Consider the following 18699-nt stretch of genomic DNA (forward strand, 5'->3'; position numbering starts at 1 on the left):
CATTTTGCAAAATCTCATGTGCCACAGCAAATGCAAACACTTTACATTTATGGAAGGTTTCAGCTACAATAATATTTACCTTTTACATTTTGTTCTATCTATAAATCTTTTTTATGGCAGGCTTAAAAAAATAAGTAAACCTTATATGACGTTTTTATTACCTATTTATTTAATATCTCAAATTAAATGCCTCGCTGCTGCAATTTGGAGGTTATGAAAATGTTGAGGGGGAATGATACCCTGCTAAGTCTGCAGTCTTCAGTTCGTTCACTTAGAAACAGTCGGTTCTGAAGATACCACTGATGTCTTTCAGGTTAGGGGATTCTAGCTAGGTTAGGGGATACCCCAGCCTTCAGGAAATAATACAATATAAGATAAAGGTGGCACAGCTATGTCAATATCACAGCAGCATCTGGTGTGAGGATTGCCTGTACAGCTTCTGTTCAGCCTTGACCAATCATTTTTGGAGATGAATTCCATAGGTGGGTGCAATTTCTTGGCTTCTAAACTTTGTGTCATTTTGACTTTTTTAGCCCATGTGCAAAAATGTGTTCTGTCTTGTTACATTGGAGCTGCATTTTAACAGCTTACTAATGGTTAGAGTATTGGATCAGGGCTGTGGAGAACCAGATTCAAATCCCTCCTCTCAGTCTTACCTACCTTGCAGGGTTGTTTGTAACAATAAAATGGAGAGGGGATAAATGGATTCCTTAAAGGATTCCTTAAAGGAAGGGTGGGGTATAAAGGATGAGGGGTTGTGGCTCAGTGGCAGAGCACTTGCTTTGCATGCCTAAGGCCCCTGGTTCAATCCCTGGCATTTCCAGTTAAAAGGACCAGACAGTGATGTGAAGGACTGCTGCCTGAGACCCTGGAGAGATGCTGCTAGACAACACTGACCAATGGTCTAACTATACAGTAGCTTAATGTGTTCAAATCTAGGCTTGTGCCAACATCAGCCTTGGAAATCTTTCTCCCCCAAAAGGTTGTAACAGTTGAATTGTATACCAGCAGGCCTAGTAAATATCTAGGGTGCGAAAGTAGCCTCTATAGCCTGACTTTCATACCTGGCAAGTTGTGGCATGAAGGTATGTTGCTTCTTGACACTGATTCTCATCATGTGACTTCTTAAAAAAACCAAACTGATTCACAAGAGCATGTGAATGTGGGTTATGGTAGCTGACTTGTAGTTCTGACCTTTATTGTCAATACCTGGATGCTGTTCCTCAAAGTTCTGCTTTCCCAGTCCAATGGAAAAACATCTTCAACTGTTTCAGCATTCTCCAGCATGTCTTTGAGGAGGGCAACAAGGAGGACAGCTTCTGTGCATGGCACATATCAATGGTAAGAAAGTTCAGCCATGAACCTGGGGATGACCAATAAAGTGACAGAAAAGTGCCCTAGATCATGAAAGGTGGTTGCTATAAAACCAGAAGCAAACACAACTATGCTTTGGTGAGAACTGATTCCTAAAAAGTGTAAGAGAATGTCTATACAGAGGACAGCTGAGACAAGATGATTATATGATCACATAGGAAAGAATTGATGACTCCCTGCTGTTCAGCCCCTTCTTTATTTGCATCTTGATGATATGACTATTAGAAATAGTTATATTTGTTTAGCAGCAGAATTACCCAATTTTCCACAGTGTGCAGTAATTAATATCCAGGCAATTAAATTGCAGAGAGGAAAAAAATCAGAACTTATGTTTATTGAGGTAGATTCCATTCACAGCAACTTTCTTAAGCAAGTGAGGAAAAAAGCTAGTCTGAAGCATTACTTTCCCTATACCCTGGCCAACTAGTTCAGCATTGTGGCTGCAGGTGGGTATGTGGATCAGGTCTTCATGGCAGAAGCTCTGAAAAAGTGTGGTCTTCTCCGTGGAGAGCCATGAGGCAAGAGAGAGAAACTCTCTCAATGGAAATAGGGAAAGAAGAGTCTGGAGGCATTTCCACCTTAGACAAAGAGAAGTCACTTGCCTATCAGAAAAGTAACACATACACACGTAGGCATATGCAACACCCCCGAATGTTCAAGGCATGCTTAATCACCTAGCACAACATTGGCATCTAGGATACCTGCAAGGGCTATTCCAACTGAAAATGCTCATGTCTGGTTGATAGCACCCAGAACAAAAATGTCCAGAGAAATAATTTTCTGCAGTGAAGATTATGTTGGATGCATTAACTAGAGATCCCAAGTCCCGCTGATTCCCTGCTTCCACCCCCACCCTCTGCCAGCACTCACGTGGTCAGCAGGGGGAGAGAAGGCAGAGGAAGAGACCTCCCAGACGTACTCCTGAGGCAGTGCAACAACGTCACTTCTGCAAGTGATGTCATCACGCCGCTCTGAGAGCACTCCACTTTGCAGCGGGCCAACTGGGTCCCAAACAGGCTGAACTGGGCCCATTTGGGGCCCAAATTGGTCTGGGGCTGCACATGCACACATGCTGTGCACACACAGAGAACAAAAAAAAAGAGGGGAATTCCAGTTCCTCTCCCCCTCCTGCTGGGACGGTAAGGGAACCTGGCAACCCTACAATTAATTCAGGCAGTATTTTCCATAACACAAAGGTGGAACTTCACCAAAGTCAATAAAATTTAAGAAAAAAGCCCTACTGATGGGATGGGGAGGAGGTAAAATTCTACTTCATCTTGACTACATAGTTGCTTTTACTATAGGTTCCATCCTTAACTGAATGAAAAGGTAAATAATTTATGTCTAAGCCAAAATTAATACCATGAGCTGAGACAAAAATTTTCTTCCATATTAAATCGTAATCATCTGGAAGTTTTCCACACATCATTATTTTCTTCCTACTAAATGCCGCATTGGTTTTTTTTTTTTAAGTTCATTGGCTCAAAGGAAAATAACATACTTAACATACTTTATTTGAAGAAATAGTTGCTTTTGTTTTACAGAGGAATTTTAATTGGAGATAAAGGCAATCTCGAAGTTCTGAAACAAGACACTATTACTTTAAGTTGTCTCTCCCCCCCCCCTCACCAGACCCCAGGTTTTTATTGCTTAATTCATGCTGTGAAGGAACGTCAGATGTCAGGAAGTCTGTATATCCTGTCCAGGACAATGATTGATCAATTTTTGTGAAGATATAAAAATATTCTGTTTTCATTTGCACAGAATAATATTATTTAAGGCCCTTTGGTACTTCCATATGCATTTTGAAATGTCCAAGAGGACATGTCTTTGTGCATTCCCCATTTTTTTTTTAAAGCCATGGAAGGAATGATTCAGCTCTTTTCCCCCTCTCAACTGCTCTGCTATAATTAGGCTGCAGCTTCTTCTTTTTTTAATCTGCTGGAGCACCATACATAATTTCTAAATATTGAACCAGAAACAAAATCCTCATTATGAATGTTTTCTTGACTGCAGAGGGTGATAAGATAATAACAACGTCTGTAATCACTTTAAAGAGTAAGAGCTGGGGCCACATTCTGCCCTCAGTTACTCCAAATAACTCCATTGACGTCATTAGTGTGTAATTGAGGTCGGAATTTAGCCTACAGAGCTTAAGGTCATTAATCCTGGTGATTTTAAGTAAATTGCTGTGAGAAGGATGTTGTTTAGAGCTATGTAATTGCAAAGTGTGAGGCCTGGTTTTGCGTATACAGCATAAAACTTAAATTTGGGGTAAAGAGCCAACTCCATTTATTCAAAGGAATATAAAGCTTTGCTTTTCATGGAACAGACAAATATAGGGTGGGTGCTCACAAGGGAGTAATTCTCAAGGAGATAATTAAAAACTGTAATAACTCCTCTCATTATTAGGATATTAATCTTCTGGTATCATTCATATGAGTGGAAAACATTTTACATTTCTATAGAAAATTATTTGTGCATAGTTTCAAGTGGGTAGCCATGTTGGTCTATAGTAGAAGAGTAAGATTTGGGTCCAGTAGCACCTTAGAGACCAAATAGACTTCCAAGGTGTGAACTTTCAAGAGTCAGAGGGACTCTGCGGAAGGGTGCCTTGACTATTGAAAGCTCACACTCTGGAAATCTAGTTGGTCTCTAAGGGGCTACCAGATTTGAATTTTGTGCATGATAGCTCTCATGTTTATGAAATCTTGAAGATGCTGGGCTGGCAACCCTAGTGGCTAAGATGATGCAAATCATGCTCCCCCTTTTCCATGTTATCCCACCATGTTATCCCATTTACATGCAGAACAGGAGAACACTCTTAACAAACATGAAAACACTTTGGCACAACATTTGTACCAGTGTTCCGTACCACTGATCCTCAATGCCACTGTGATCACATCTGAAATTCACAGACAGTATTGGGGCCAATGTGCAACTCAGGTTAGGGCTTTGTTAAGCATTTGCTGCCCCCCTGAATGTCTCTGTGTTTGTTTCTCCCTAACTATTGTAGGTCATAGAGTATAATTCTATGCACATTTATCAGAGAGTAAGCCCCACTGAATTATTACTTCTAAAGATGTAAAATTTCTGGAAATTTGAAAGCCATGGGGGTAGGGCTCCCATCCCAATACTAACTCCTGAATTTTGTGAGTGGAGCCTGGAGAGGGTGGGTTTTAGGGAAGGGAGGGACTTCAGCAGGGTACAATGCCATAGAGTTCACTTTCCAAAGCAGCTGTTTTCTCCAGGGGAACTGATCTTAGTATTCTGGAGATCAATTAATTCTGGGAGATCTTCAGGACACACCTGGAGGCTGGCAATCCTACATGGGAGAGTATTTTTCTAATAGGGGACAGTGAAAAATTTCCTATTAAACCTAACCTATTTTGCTGCTTTAACAACATAACTGTATTATTTACAACATCACCATCATCATCATCATAATCTTTATTGAGATTTTTGAGATTGTGATTTTATTGTTTTCTTCTTTGTATTTTACTTATTATTGTAACCTGCCCTGAGCCCACTTGTGGGGCGGGCTATAAATCAAATAGATGATGATGATCATCATGATGATGATGATGATGATAATTTATAATCTGCCTTTCTCACTGAGATCCAAGGCAGATCACACAGTGCAAGTGAAAATACAATATAATCAACAGCTAGGACATTCACTTGGCAAAGTACAGTAATGAACAACAGTTAGGAAATTCAGTGAAAGAGATATAATATGGTATGAGAGCAGAAAATTAGAAAAATAAGCATAAAGATGAAATCTTTCTGAAACAATGCATAGCTAATTTATATGGCATAGGAAGCCAGGAGGGTTGAGCATGTTGAGGAACTCCACAGGGTAGTGGACCGAATCATCCATTTGCGCCACTGAGTCCACAGATCTGTACTTTATTTCTGCCTCTTCAAGGGAGTTGTGCTTCATTAATGATGGCAGCCTTGTCATTCTTGGGGGTCAGAATGGCATACTTGCATGGAGAAGTCCATGGACTTCTCCATGATAGTGGTGATATCAGGGTATATCGTGGCTGTTAGGTCTGCTAGGGTCGTCACTACTGTGACCAGGCCTGCAGGGATAGTCACCTTTCCCTTGGACTCGGGACTTGCTGGTACTTTGCCACTGCTGCTCTGTGCACCACAGGAGTACAATGTGCATATTTCTTTGCCACATCTCTAAGTTGCTTCCTTATTTTAGCATCAGTACATCTTACACAAAGTCTGCCAGGAGGCTTCTTGGAGGCAGTAAGAGGTGATGGCTGCAAGAAGTGTGAGGTAGAGTTGGACTGAGGGAGGGGTGGTGTGGTGGGCACTTCGGCAGGTTCATGTGAGAGGTTCGCATTAAAATGGCCCCTAGAAAGGTTGTGCACCATCTCCCCATGAACATTTAAAAACTCAGTTGCCCTACTGACTTTTATATAAAATCCCTTTTCAGGAGTTTTGTACTGTCTGTCCTCAACTTACTGCAGTTTCCTTTACCTAATTTTTACCTCAGAACCCAGAGTTCCACAGCTGACCCATCAGTCTGCCAGCCACACAGGAAAGCCAGGCCCCACAGGGAGATTGGCAACCCTAGAGGGGAAAACTGGGAGGTGTATTTTTACCTCAGGACACATTCAATGACTGGGAGTCATTGAATGTGTCCTGAGGTACTGCATATGTCCTGCATACGGTTTAGAATGTTGGGATGATGACCAATCAGGCTGCATATACAAATGACCTCAGGGAAGAGTGGCTGAGTTGGCAGTTGGTGTGTGTGGGGGGGGGGGAGCACCCTGCCAGCCACACAGGAAAGCTGTATCCCTATGGGAAAACACATTTTACCCCTTTTTACACCCTTAGGGGGCGAATTTCTTAAAAACCCTTCTTAGTGCCTCTACATCATAAAAGGAACATTCTCCCCAAATTTCATGTTTCTAGGTCCAGGGGTTTGGGCCGGGTGTTGATGAGTCAGTCAGGACACTTGTCTTTATATATAGAGAAGAAGAGAAAACTTTGTTTCATATGTGGGTTTTCCCCCCTGTACTTCCTCAAATTTCCCATGTTTCCTAACAGAAGGACTGGGGGAAAAAAAAACAAACCTCAGAATTTGTTATGCTATAGTAAATGTTCGTAAATTTATTATTTTTTTTTTTTATAAATTTTTTTATTTTCATAACTACAAAACACTACACCAGACTATCACAAGGAAAGGGGAGAGGGAAGGGACAAATGGGGGTGGAAAAAGAAAAGGGGGGGGGGAATGAACTACAAACACTAAACACTACACTTCAATGTTTCCCTTCATACTGTCATAATACAAAAATAGCTCCATAGAATAATGATGGAGTGGTTAATCATACAGAGAATAAACATTTCAAATTCTGATTAAACTTTCCTCCCCCTTCTAGGTCCCGGACGCAATTCTCTCTGTGCAACCGCTGTTGCGGTGCTCTCCTCCTCCTCCTCCCCCCCCTCCGGCTCCTCCTTTTCTTCGTTCTCGGTGCAGCAGAGTTCTGGGTTTTTATTCTCAAAATCCTTTAGTTGATCTTCTGATAATATCTTATAGGCCTGATCTTTATATCTGAACCATATTCCTTCCGGGAATAACCATTTGTACTTTATTCCATGGTCCCTCAGAAGAGCTGCAAACTTTTTATATTTAAAACGCCGTTTCCGGACTAGAAATGGAACGTCCTTCAAGATCTTGACTTTCAAACCCATAAAGTCCAAATCCGCATTGTATGAGTTATATAGGATGGTGTCCCGAATCTTTTTAGATGAAAAGTCAATAATGATCTCACGAGGCAACTGTCGCTTTGTTGCATATTTTGAAGAAGCCCGACGGACCTCCAAAATGGCGCTTTTAACCTCTTCTTTAGTCGTCCTCGCGGGTGTCGCCAGTAGTTCCGAGACCAAATCCCACAGATCCTCATTTTCCTCCTCTTTCACGTTTTGGAGACGCAAAATTGTCTGCGTTCGTTCCACCTGTAGCCCGATCAGCTGGTTCTCCACCAACTTCAGCTCCTTTTTTGTAGCCTTCACAAGTGACGCACTTTCCAGAGCAGACTTTTCTGCCCCCCCCCCGCTGCTGCCTTAATGGTTTTCACCTCGCTTTCAATTAAGCCCACCCTTTGATCAGTTTCGTTCAGCTTGTCAACAAAGGGTTTTATGGCTTCCACCACCGCCCTGCGCACCAACTCTTCGAGCGACTCCCCCTTCAAAGTAGCCGAGATTGACTTACCGAGAGCGGGACTTTGCTTCCTTGCTGCCATTTTGGGGGGGGGGGGGCGCCAACAAAATTCTGGAACTCAACGAAGGGGAAGAGCGAGTCTTCTTCAGATCAACCTCTCCTTCACAAACGCTTGTAAAACAGAAGGGATTCGCTTGTTTACAGGCTTCCGCCTGTTTCTTTTACTTGCCGTTTCTCGTTGCCCGGCGGCACTCGAGGCGCCGCGCACATCTGCCGGCCTCCATAGGGACAAACGGGCAATTCCCCCCCCCGCATTGATTTCGGGGAGTTCTTCCCGCCGCGTCCCGGACCCTGGCTCCCTCCCTGGGAGTCCTGGGGGCTAATCCTTGCGGATCAGCCGCCCGGTCAGGGTGCCCGGTCGTTTCCTCCCGGACCAGCCGAGAGGAGCGTCCGGCATGGCTGAGAAAACGAAACCGAATCCCGTTCGTAAATTTATTTGAGTAAATAAAACTTTATCTTAAAAAAGGATTTCACTCATTTCAAAATAAATTAATATTTCAATGGAATTGTTTTTAATGCTGCCCCAAATTTCCAAATGCTATCATTTGAAAAACTGAATGCTATAGATTGAGTGAGCAAAACCTTGTCCTAAAATGCATTTCACGTATTTCAAATTAAAAAAAACAGGAATTTTTTCAGTCCCACCTCCCAAAATTTCCATAGGAAAAATTGAAAGCAGTCCTTGATTTTTTTTTAAAAAAAAGGGGGGGGGGGATTGATGCTGCTAGTGTACCAGGAAGTTGCATGGACACATGAAATTGTCTTATACTGGCTGTTTCCACACATCCTTAAAGGGATGGCCCACTCATCAAACTGAGAACGCACTTTCCTGTGGTCCCCGAAAAGGTGCTGACAAAAACAAGCCGAACAGCCTGCTATCGTTTTGAAACTGGAGACGCGTGGAGTGAAGGGGAAAAGCTGGCAGCGTTCAGTGAGTGGGCTGCCTTTTTAAGGAAATGTGAAAACAGCCACTGAATCAGAACACTGGCCCATCAAGTTCAGTATTGTCTATTCAGACTGGCAGCAGTTCACCAGAATCTCAGGCAGAGGTATAATCTCCTGCTACCTGATTCTTCTAACTGGGGATGCCAGGAATTGAACCTGGGACCTTCTGTATGCTCTACTGCTGAGTGCTGAGCCTCTCCATTCTGTACTTTGCAAGGATTGATCTCTACAGCATATTCATTGCCTCACATGGTTTATCTTGCACTTTGTTTTCCCTCTTTAAACTTTTAATTATTTGATTTTCCAATTCTCCTCTAGCAGAAGAAAAGGTTCCATGAATTCATAAGCTTGCTTATTATTATTCTTATCACAGTATACATACTGTCATGGGGGAGGGGAGAGTATCTCCTGGGATTATGCAAATCAGACTTCAACAGAAATTTCTAGCTCTGCATCAACCAAATAATTTTGGCATTTAAATCAAAAATCCAACTTTATGAAAAACAGAAATGTTTCACATACTCTCTGAACGTCCCCAGTTAATAGAGTATATATTGTTTCAGTATGTCTATTGTATCTGTGCGTAATACTTTACCCTAGCAGAAATGAAACTAATTTATTCCCAGAAATTCTCTGGTGCAATAATTGCTGCTGTCCCCTAGCCCACACCTTTGTCTCTATTGTGTTAGCATAGAAAGCACCAGTGTGATGACAATTGTACTGGGACCCCATGACTCGGCAAGTTGGCAACCTACTTTCCCATTCTTCTTTGCAACTGAGCCATGGTGTAAAGCTATACCACAGTTCAGCTGAGGGGAAAAGCCTGTTAAAGGGCTAGAAAGGGGGAAATGCAGTATAGATACTTTCCCCTCTACGTATATTGGCCTATATTGTTTAAAATTGCACTGAAATCTTGTGGCACCTTAAAGATGAAGGTAGTTATTCTGTTGCATGCCACATGTTCCCTACCCCTCTTGTGCAGCCTGCTCTTTGAACAGGAGTTTACTGATACTGACACCTGTGTCCTCTAGTAGACAACTGTACTTAGAGGAGGCCTATGCACAGATAGAGAAAGGAATAGATTAACAAATTTACTGAACATGAGCTTTTGCTGGCAAAAGCTTGGTTGATCAGATACATCTGACAATGCAAGTTATAGCCTACAAAAGTTCAACCACGATACAGGCTTTAAAATACCATAAGACTTTGGGAGAGGTTGCAACAATGTACTTCTACAGTTACTCTTCTAGTATCTATATTAAAAATTATGAGCAGTTGTTGAAGCACAAGAGACCTAAAAACTCTCTTCAAATGAAGCTGACAAACGACACCCATTTAACTATACAGAAGCTACTATTTATTGCGCAGTCAACTTACATCAAACAATTGTAAACTGCCTAATCTTCACATGTACCAAAAGTGGCCTTGGAGTTATACAGCTATCAAGCACTCTTTCTTCACAAATTAAAACAGTTGTAAAATGATTGAAAACATGACGTGCCTTGCTATCAGCAGCAAAAATTTAATACATTACAGAAAAAAATAAATGAAGGAGCATTAGCTGTACTTAATAAATCGTTTTGTTATTCAAGTCAGTCAGTAGTATTTATTAGCTCAGCTCTGGACAGAAGGTTATCTGATAATAGATAGAATATAAAGCATCTGTATCATCATTTATGAGTACAAAAAACTACACAGATTAGAAATATCTTTATAGACCATATATACCTACATTTGACTAAAATCAGCCGTATTTAAGTCCCATTGAAATAATGTAAATCAATGATGACTTTTTGCTTAGGGTTGAACAAAATTCAAGTCCAGTAGCACCTTAAATACAAACAACATTTTGCTAGTGAGGTCCCATAATGAAGGCTTTTTAATGGTTGCTCATTGAAGTCCTGACATCTAAAATATACTGGATCTGCCTGCTGAGCTCTTGTAGGTTAGCTGTAAAGACTTCCCCTTTGGCGTGTGAATGGGATCTGTATCTTGATTTTTCATCCTGTTTTATTCCTTTTGTAAGCATGGAGGGTTGGATCCCGGGCAAAATCTCCACTGATGGAAGAGACTTCTGTCTGTGGGGTGAACGTTCTCTACCTCTCCTTCCATTGTAGCCCAGCATGTGTTCCCTCCCCTCCTCATTGCTCCTGGAGACAGTGGAACCTCCCAAAACAGCATGATGGAGTAGTTGGATGTTACTTTTATCTGTTGTGTACTTGGTGAACCAATTCTGGAAGTAAGATATAAATTAATGTGTAGTTTAGAACTAATTACACTCTCTTATGAAAAGTCTTCCTCTGTTGGAAGGCTTCCTCTAGTAGAATAAGGGATCCAAGCTATTAAAAGTTAATCATGATTAGCATTAGTTCAATTGTGACCATATTATTACATATTAGAGAAATGTTTTTGGAAAAAAACTTAACTTTTTATATATTTATATATAAATATATATTTATATATAAATATTTTATATATTTATATATAAATATTTATATATAAATATATAAAATATTTATATATAACTTTTATATATAACTTTTATATATAACTTTTATATAACTTTTTATATATTTATATATAGTAGTTACAGCATCATTAACTGCATCCATTTGTCACTTCTTTAGGAAAGAAACTGAGCATGGAATTCTACAGAATTATTTGAAACATATCAATAATTATTAAAAAACTAATAATTATTTAATAGTATTCATTTAATTATTTAATAGTATTTAATATTAATAGTAATAGAGAGCTGCTGTAGCACAGTGGTTAAGTGGTTTGTCTGCAAATCAGCACTCTACTGGTTCGAATCCCACTACTGCCATGAGCTCAGTAGGTGGCCTTGGGTAAGCCACTCCTCTCAGCCCCAGCTCCCCAGCTGTATTGTGGGGATAATAATAACACTAACTTGTTCACTGCTCTGGGTGAGGCACTAATCGGTCTAGAAGAGCGGTATATAAGCACAGTTATGATTAATTATTAAAATAGTAATTAAAAACTGGTTATTACATGAAAAACATTGTCACTTATGAGAGTATCATAGGTGTAAAGAAATAATTGGTTTGGCTTTTTGATGAACTCCACACTTCTGAAGAAAAAGTTCCCTGATAAATATAATGACAGCCCCATTACATTTTTTTTGTGCCAGTTGAAGTTGGATTTAGTTGTTAAAGATATATGTTTATAAAATATTACATGTGTTCTCTAAACCTGTTAATTCTCATACATAAAGAAAAATGTAATAAAATATATGTTGAAAAGGAGATTGCAACCTAAATGTATTTGCACCAACAAAGCTCCAGTTGTGGCCTGCAGCCAAAGATCTGGCTGATGAGCTGCAGTTGATATATTAAATTCTTTCTCCTTGGACTACCGTCTACATTTTTCAGAATCCAACCCATGGTGTCTACAGTTTCAGTCATTGTGTGTTCACTATATGCCAGGAGCACACAAATCTGTGTGTGTGTGTGTGAGTGAGTGAGAGAGAGAGAGAGAGAGAGAGAGAGAGAGGTTTTCTTTCAGCTTGTGCTTTTCTTAATTGCCATCAACCTAGGGGTGCCATTCCTCTGCCCATGGCAGGAATCCCCTGCTTCCCCCCTCCACCCCCGCTCCTGCTTACCTGGCCAGAAGGGAGGGCACTTCCCGGGGTGCCCCCCGGCCAGTGCAGTGTGCCCCTGGGTGGTGCAGCATCCTCCTATGCCCACAGTGAATCGGGCCCAATCCATTCCCCTGGTGAGTGCAGGAGTGCTTCCAGGCTGCCCCTTGACCTGCATGATGACATCATTTGCCAGACGTGATGTCATCATACAAGCTGCGAGCATGCACGCACTGTGCACGTGCACAAACAGGAACACAGCAAGGTAAGTGCCAGCCCCTGATCACCTGCCAGGGGAGTCAGGGGATCTGGCAACCTTACATTAACCCTATCATTTCTCTTTTCCTTCATATGTTCCTTTTTGCATTTTTATTTAACTCTTTAGCAGAGGAACTCAGGATAGTAACCACGATGCCTCCTCCCCCAATTTTATTCTCACAATAGAAAGATGAGCCCAGAGAATGGAAGGAGGAGCTATCTTGGGGGGAAAAAAGCAAAAGGCAGGTAGAGGTGTTAAGAGAAATTCTCTTCTCTTTACCCAGTTTGTCCCAGAAATCCAACAATTCTTTTCTATTCCTCTTTTTAGGAATTTGGAGTCAGTTTCTAAGCAATTCCTATTTGATCAAAGAGAACTTTGATGAAAGGAGGGGCAGGAAGGAAAGTTCTACAAATTTCACTCTGTAGATGCTCAGAGGCAGGCAATATTTTCCCAAACCTTCCTGTTTTATTGCTAGATCATCACCCTGTGGTGTATAATGTAAAACAACTGCAAGGGATGAAGTTATAAATGGGCACCTTGATTTCTCTTAGAAGAAAAACGAAAGAAAAATGAAAGACAAGTCCTGCTCTTAAAAAAAAGAAAAAGGAATCAATGGCTATATCTAAAAAAGAAATTCCCCACCCCATAACAATGCTAGAAGCAGGAGCTGTCTTGGCATACACGCATTGTAAGGGCGATGCTTTTCACTTGCAGCAAATTCTCAGCTTCTCTCAAGTCTTTCAACTCTCATGCTGGACTCCTCAGAGCCAAACTAAAAGTGACGTCTTACACAGGTTGGACACTAGTCGGCTTCCCTCAAGTTTTGATGGGAAATGTGTAAGACGTCACTTGTAGTTTGGCTCTCAGCCTGCTTTCACTTGCACAAATCCTGAATTCTCACTCCCCTCCCCTGCAGGAGAGGAGAGGCAAGGCAAGGCAAGCACAGGATGCAAAAAGGGATAACGCGTGCTCCAAGTGACTTGACTTCCTAGCCCCCTCCTCCCTTCTTTATCCACTGTGAGATTTTACAAGTGCCATACAAGATTATAGCAAAGTTATGAAGTATCCTCAATAACATTTTTGCTACGTTTGATAATTACATGTATAAATAGTAGCCACAATGCAGAATCCTTGTGTACTGAAGCAGTTAGTGAATACAACTGGTGAAGTATGTGAGGATTTCTTCACTGAACACCAAGTTGGCACTATCTGGTTTAAAATTGCTGATTACTGGTTAGGCTGGAAACCAAATCAGTTTTTCCATCCCCCAACCAACACCATCAGAAGTGACGCTAACTAATCAACTGATCAACATGGTCAGAAGTGACACTGTAACCAGTCTGTTTAGCAAGTGCATTCATACCTGAGATACATTGAAATAGTTCTTTTACCTGCATCATAATATTTTGAGTATGATGGGCCTACAAATGAGATTAACAAGCAGAGTATCCTTGCTAAATTGTGACATATATATGTCACAATTTAGCAAGGATACTCTGCTTGTTAATCTTTTGCACAGGAGGATTTGAAAAAGGGTTCTGGAGTGTAATTTTAGGCCCTACGTTGATCTCCCATATCCTAACTACTCAGCTTCTAGACAACTCTCCTTTGCCTTATCTTAACTCCACCCTGCAAACACCCACCTATGCTTTTGCAAGGGATAGAGGGCAGCTGGTTCTTATCTGCTGGAGTATGCCTCCCCTTGTTCTATCCTGAATTACTTGACAGGGGAGGTAAGGAGAAACTCCAGGCACTCAGCTGGGCTTCTTGGAGATGGAGTTCTCCCTCCTCCTCTTCTGTTCTCTAAAGGCTTTGCCTTGCCAACTGGGTCACTATGCGAAAAGATGGGGGGAAAGAATAAATAAAAACCAGATATCAAGCTTTTTATAACAGTAAGAGTAAAGGAATGAAGTTCATGGCTAAAGACAGCAGATTTTCCATTGGACAAAGATAGCCACATATCTACTCCACTAATTTCATTCTCCTTTGCCCCTCCTCCCATTATTTGGCAGCCATACAGTCGTAGAAGCCAAGAATTCCCAAAGTTCCAGGGTATCAGAATTATCATTTAACATAAAGATGGTTTGCATATTTGGGCAATTTGATAAAACTAGATGGAAGTACAATTTAGGTAGTGAAAGAAAAACTCTATTTGCATCCAAAGTGATATTTAAATTTTATTAGGGGTATCAGATTTAGTCAACAAATAAAAGAGTTTTTGAGTAATTATCCCTGATTAACTGGGCAGCAGATTTTTTAAAAAATGTTAAATTTTAGTACAAGTACTTACAAAACTTAGAAGAGGGGTTTGTCCTCTTCTCTTGGATAATACCTCTTCTCAGGTGGTACCTGTGATACATGTATGCATTATGTGAAATTAAAGGAAGAATGCTATTTTCTCTGTAGCTATTTTTTGTTTAAATGCAAGTGTATGCCAATTGAATCAATTAAAATAATCAGCTGGAATTTCTTTAATTGAGTTACAACCATATTTTATATTAAATATTCAAACTGGAGGAAAATTTATCATAAGAAGAAAGTGAGTCTGAGATCCAGTGCAGTGTAAGAATCACACCGTTGCCTTTACCTGTTGTTTCTCTGTTAAAATATCAGTACCATTTAACGGATCGCAAATGGCATGGTACACAAAGGCCTAATGAACAAAACAAAACAAAAAGACTAGAAGAGTGGAAGGACACTTAGTCCTTTTCTCACAGATTTCCACACTCCAGTTCATTCTTGTTTGTTCGTTCGCTCTCTCTCTCTCTCTCAAACATACATATATACACACCTAGAGGGGTGTTCCCCCTCCTTATTGGACAGCAAGTTGTATGGTGCAATTTGGAGCAGGGAAATTATGGGTGGAACGGGTTAGGTGCTAACCCTCACTGCTTCTCACTGTTGATCATCTCCAACAGATGTGGCATTTCTAAAAGGGATGCCAAACTACTAGTTACTAGTCCTCCTACTAGCAATGTACAACTCATAGCTCTGTCTGCTTGGGCTAGTCAGATCAGGAAGCTATATATCCCTGAATTTGAGTGATGTAACATACGTGATGAGAAAGATGTTTTAACTTCTTCCTCCCTATGTGGCATGGAAGAGTGGGGCAGGTAAGCGCTTCATGCTTACCAGGATACTCTAAACTTTTAAGGTCTAGGAGCAGGTCATTCCCTCATTTTGCCTTCTCTTCCTGAACTGATGGCTCTGTGTATATATTTGGATAAATGAGTTTACATTTTGCAACTCTCATTGCTGAAACTGGAACTTATTTAAGTCACTGAACTATAAAATGGCATTGCTTTTCTTTTAGATTTTTACACTATGAAGAAGAAAACCGGATTACTTGAGAAATTGGGGAGGGATGATAAAATGATGGAAACACAGATAGAATTTTCCCTATTTTTGATAGATTTCGTAGCTATAAAGCCACTTTTATTTTGACACCCCCCTTTTTCCTTTTGAATGACTTGTGTGAAAACAGTGAAGGATGGAATGAAAATAGCGCCCTTGGTATTTTAAAATGGTATCGTATTGGCAGAAAAGTAAAAAATCCTCTCCTGTGCGTGAATAGGAGTGACAGGAAGTATGTCTGGAATGTTTCAACCGTGTGTGCTGCTTCCAGATGTGGATGTAAGGGAAAGAAAGTTACATTGTACCAGCTGTAATGTTAGGCAGCCATTAGCTCAGTTCATACAGTGGCTTTTGGAGTTCATGTGAAACCACCGAAATGAGAAAGCAGTTTACTGAAGTGCCTATACTATGCTACACTACACCCAGCTAACTCAGATCATGTTCTGAATCACCTGATGACTTCCTTACTTTTGATCAGAGCCATTCAAATGAAGTAATGTAACATGTCATAGTTATCTCTAATCTGTATTAAATGTGAGAATAAATACGTCTTCAAATTTCTTATCCCAAGAGCTGGACAAGATCATGTACCATAAAGTGTCTCTTTACAAATTGTTGACTTGTGGAACTCACTACCATGAAATGTAGTCAGAAGCAATGGCTTTCCTAGCCATTTAAAAAGGGAGTTGGATCAATTTATCATTGGCTATGACAGCTGAACGGCACTCCGGACTCAAAGATAGGACATCTCTGGTTGTCATGGGAGAATCAATCAGAAGGTGAAAGTTGGCAGTAGGCCCTGCTTATGAGCTTCCCTGTTGCATCTGATAGATCACTGTAAGAAACAGGATGCTGGACTAGATAGGCCATTATTTTAATACAGTATGGCTGACAGTCGATTCTTATGAGTAGAGATGGGTACGAACCGCATTACGAACTTCAAAAACTCATGAAATTGGCGATCGCACAATCACGATCCAGTGGTTCATGATTGTCCTCGTCCAATGAACCAGCGTTTGGAAGAAGCTTTGTTCAGTGCATTTGGCCACGGTTCGGGAAGCCAGACAGTCAGGCGCCAGGAATCAATTCCCCTGGAAATGGAGCCAGGGGAATGCCTGAACTCTGTCTGCACTCCTTCTGTCGCCCTGGAAACCCAAATGGAAGCCCAGCTTACCTTGATCGGCAGGTCTTCCTTCCAATCATGGAGCTGCAAAGTGGTTACAAGTTGGGAGAAGACACCCAGGGGAGGGAGGGGGAAGGGGGTCTTCTGTAGCCATGGGCACTCCAATCTCATCTCTGCAAACCCTGATAGGCAGCTCTGATGGCCAAACACAGACCTCCTGCGTTGCTCAATGGGACCTGTGCTTATAAATAGCCGTGGGCTCCCAGGCTGGGTTTCACTTTCAGCGAGCAGTGGACTGTGACAGAGCTGTTGCTTGCTACTTGCTAGCATTTGGGGAGAGAGACAGAGAGTAATTGGAGCTTGGATCCCTATTGCAATCTTGACCAAACTTGGGTAATGGCTGGAGGAGAGCTTGTTAAACACTCCCTGGGAATATGGGCTCTCTAATTCCAACCGGGGGCCGTTTTGACGCCCACGAACCACGAACCTTGAACCAGTTCGGCAATGGGAAATGTTCGTTGCGGTTCGCGACCTTGGGATCGTCATCAGCACCGAACCACGAACCGCAGAGTCGTTAAATTTTTTTGGTTCGTGCCCATGTCTGCTTATGAGCCATGCTCCATATAAAGGCATATTTCTTGTATTATTTTGTATTATTTTCATCGATAAGAATGACAGATTACTTGTAATTGTAAACTGTCTTGGAAACCAACTGATCTAAATGTGGAGTATAATTCTGTGAAATAAATAAAGTCACACCTATCCTATGATGCAGCCCTTCTTTGGAGGCTGCAGATTTAAATGGGTGTATAGTGATGGGGAGGGCTGCTTAACCATCCCCATTTTACACTATTCACATGAAGAAAAATAGGTATAGGCAAGACAGATTTTGAGTGGAAAAACAGGGATAGGTTTAAGTATTCCTTCCTCCATATCTTTTCATTACTTAAACTTACTGCACACACAGGTGGCTTTTGGAGAAGTACACATGAAGTCTGTCATTTGAACCTGAAGGGAGACTTGAACACAGATCTTTCTAATCCAAGTCCAACACTTTAGCACCTACCCACACTAGCTCTCTAACCATATCAAGAGAGTGACCCTGAGTAGGACTACTCAGAAGTTAGTTTAGCTCTCAGCCTTAAGCTGGAGCACTGTTTGTGCCGGGGGTGGGGAGCAGGATGACTCTGGGCTGTTTTGCCCAGCACCGGCTCTCAGCCAGGCAGTTCTTGGGCAGCTTTCTGCAGTCCTGCCCCCTTGGCCAGCTGCATGGTCTGTAGCACATGTTTAAAAGGAAGGGGCTAAACATGTACTGGGCATTTGGAATGCTCTGTGAGCAAAAAAGAGTTTTCATATTCTGCTTCTGTTGTTGCTGTTTATCCTTGCCATGTCTGCAGGAGGTTGCTAGTTAACAGGACTGGGAAGGAATTTTACCCATACTTCTGACTGGCTAATAAGTCCTGGGGTTTTCACCTTCCTCATATCAGAGAATATGGTATGTATGTTTGATTGTACTGTTAAAGGGGCATAAAACTGGCTGCTGGCAATTAGGCATTGGCTGAGGAACACAGTGGGGAATAGTGTTGCCAACTAGCCAGAATGTTACTCCAGACAAGATACCAACACACAAGGTATAAATTCATGGGCAAGAGATTGTGTGTACAAGATCCATACACACACACACCCTTTTAAAACAAACTCATTCTAAAAAGACAATATCCTGTGTGCACATTCTCAAGTAATGTCTGCTATTAAGCTGATTTTTTAAAAGTTGAAAATGTGAAGGGCACTCTGCACAT

This window comes from Eublepharis macularius, chromosome 8 (assembly GCF_028583425.1).
Source record: "Eublepharis macularius isolate TG4126 chromosome 8, MPM_Emac_v1.0, whole genome shotgun sequence".
NCBI lineage: Eukaryota > Metazoa > Chordata > Lepidosauria > Squamata > Eublepharidae > Eublepharis > Eublepharis macularius.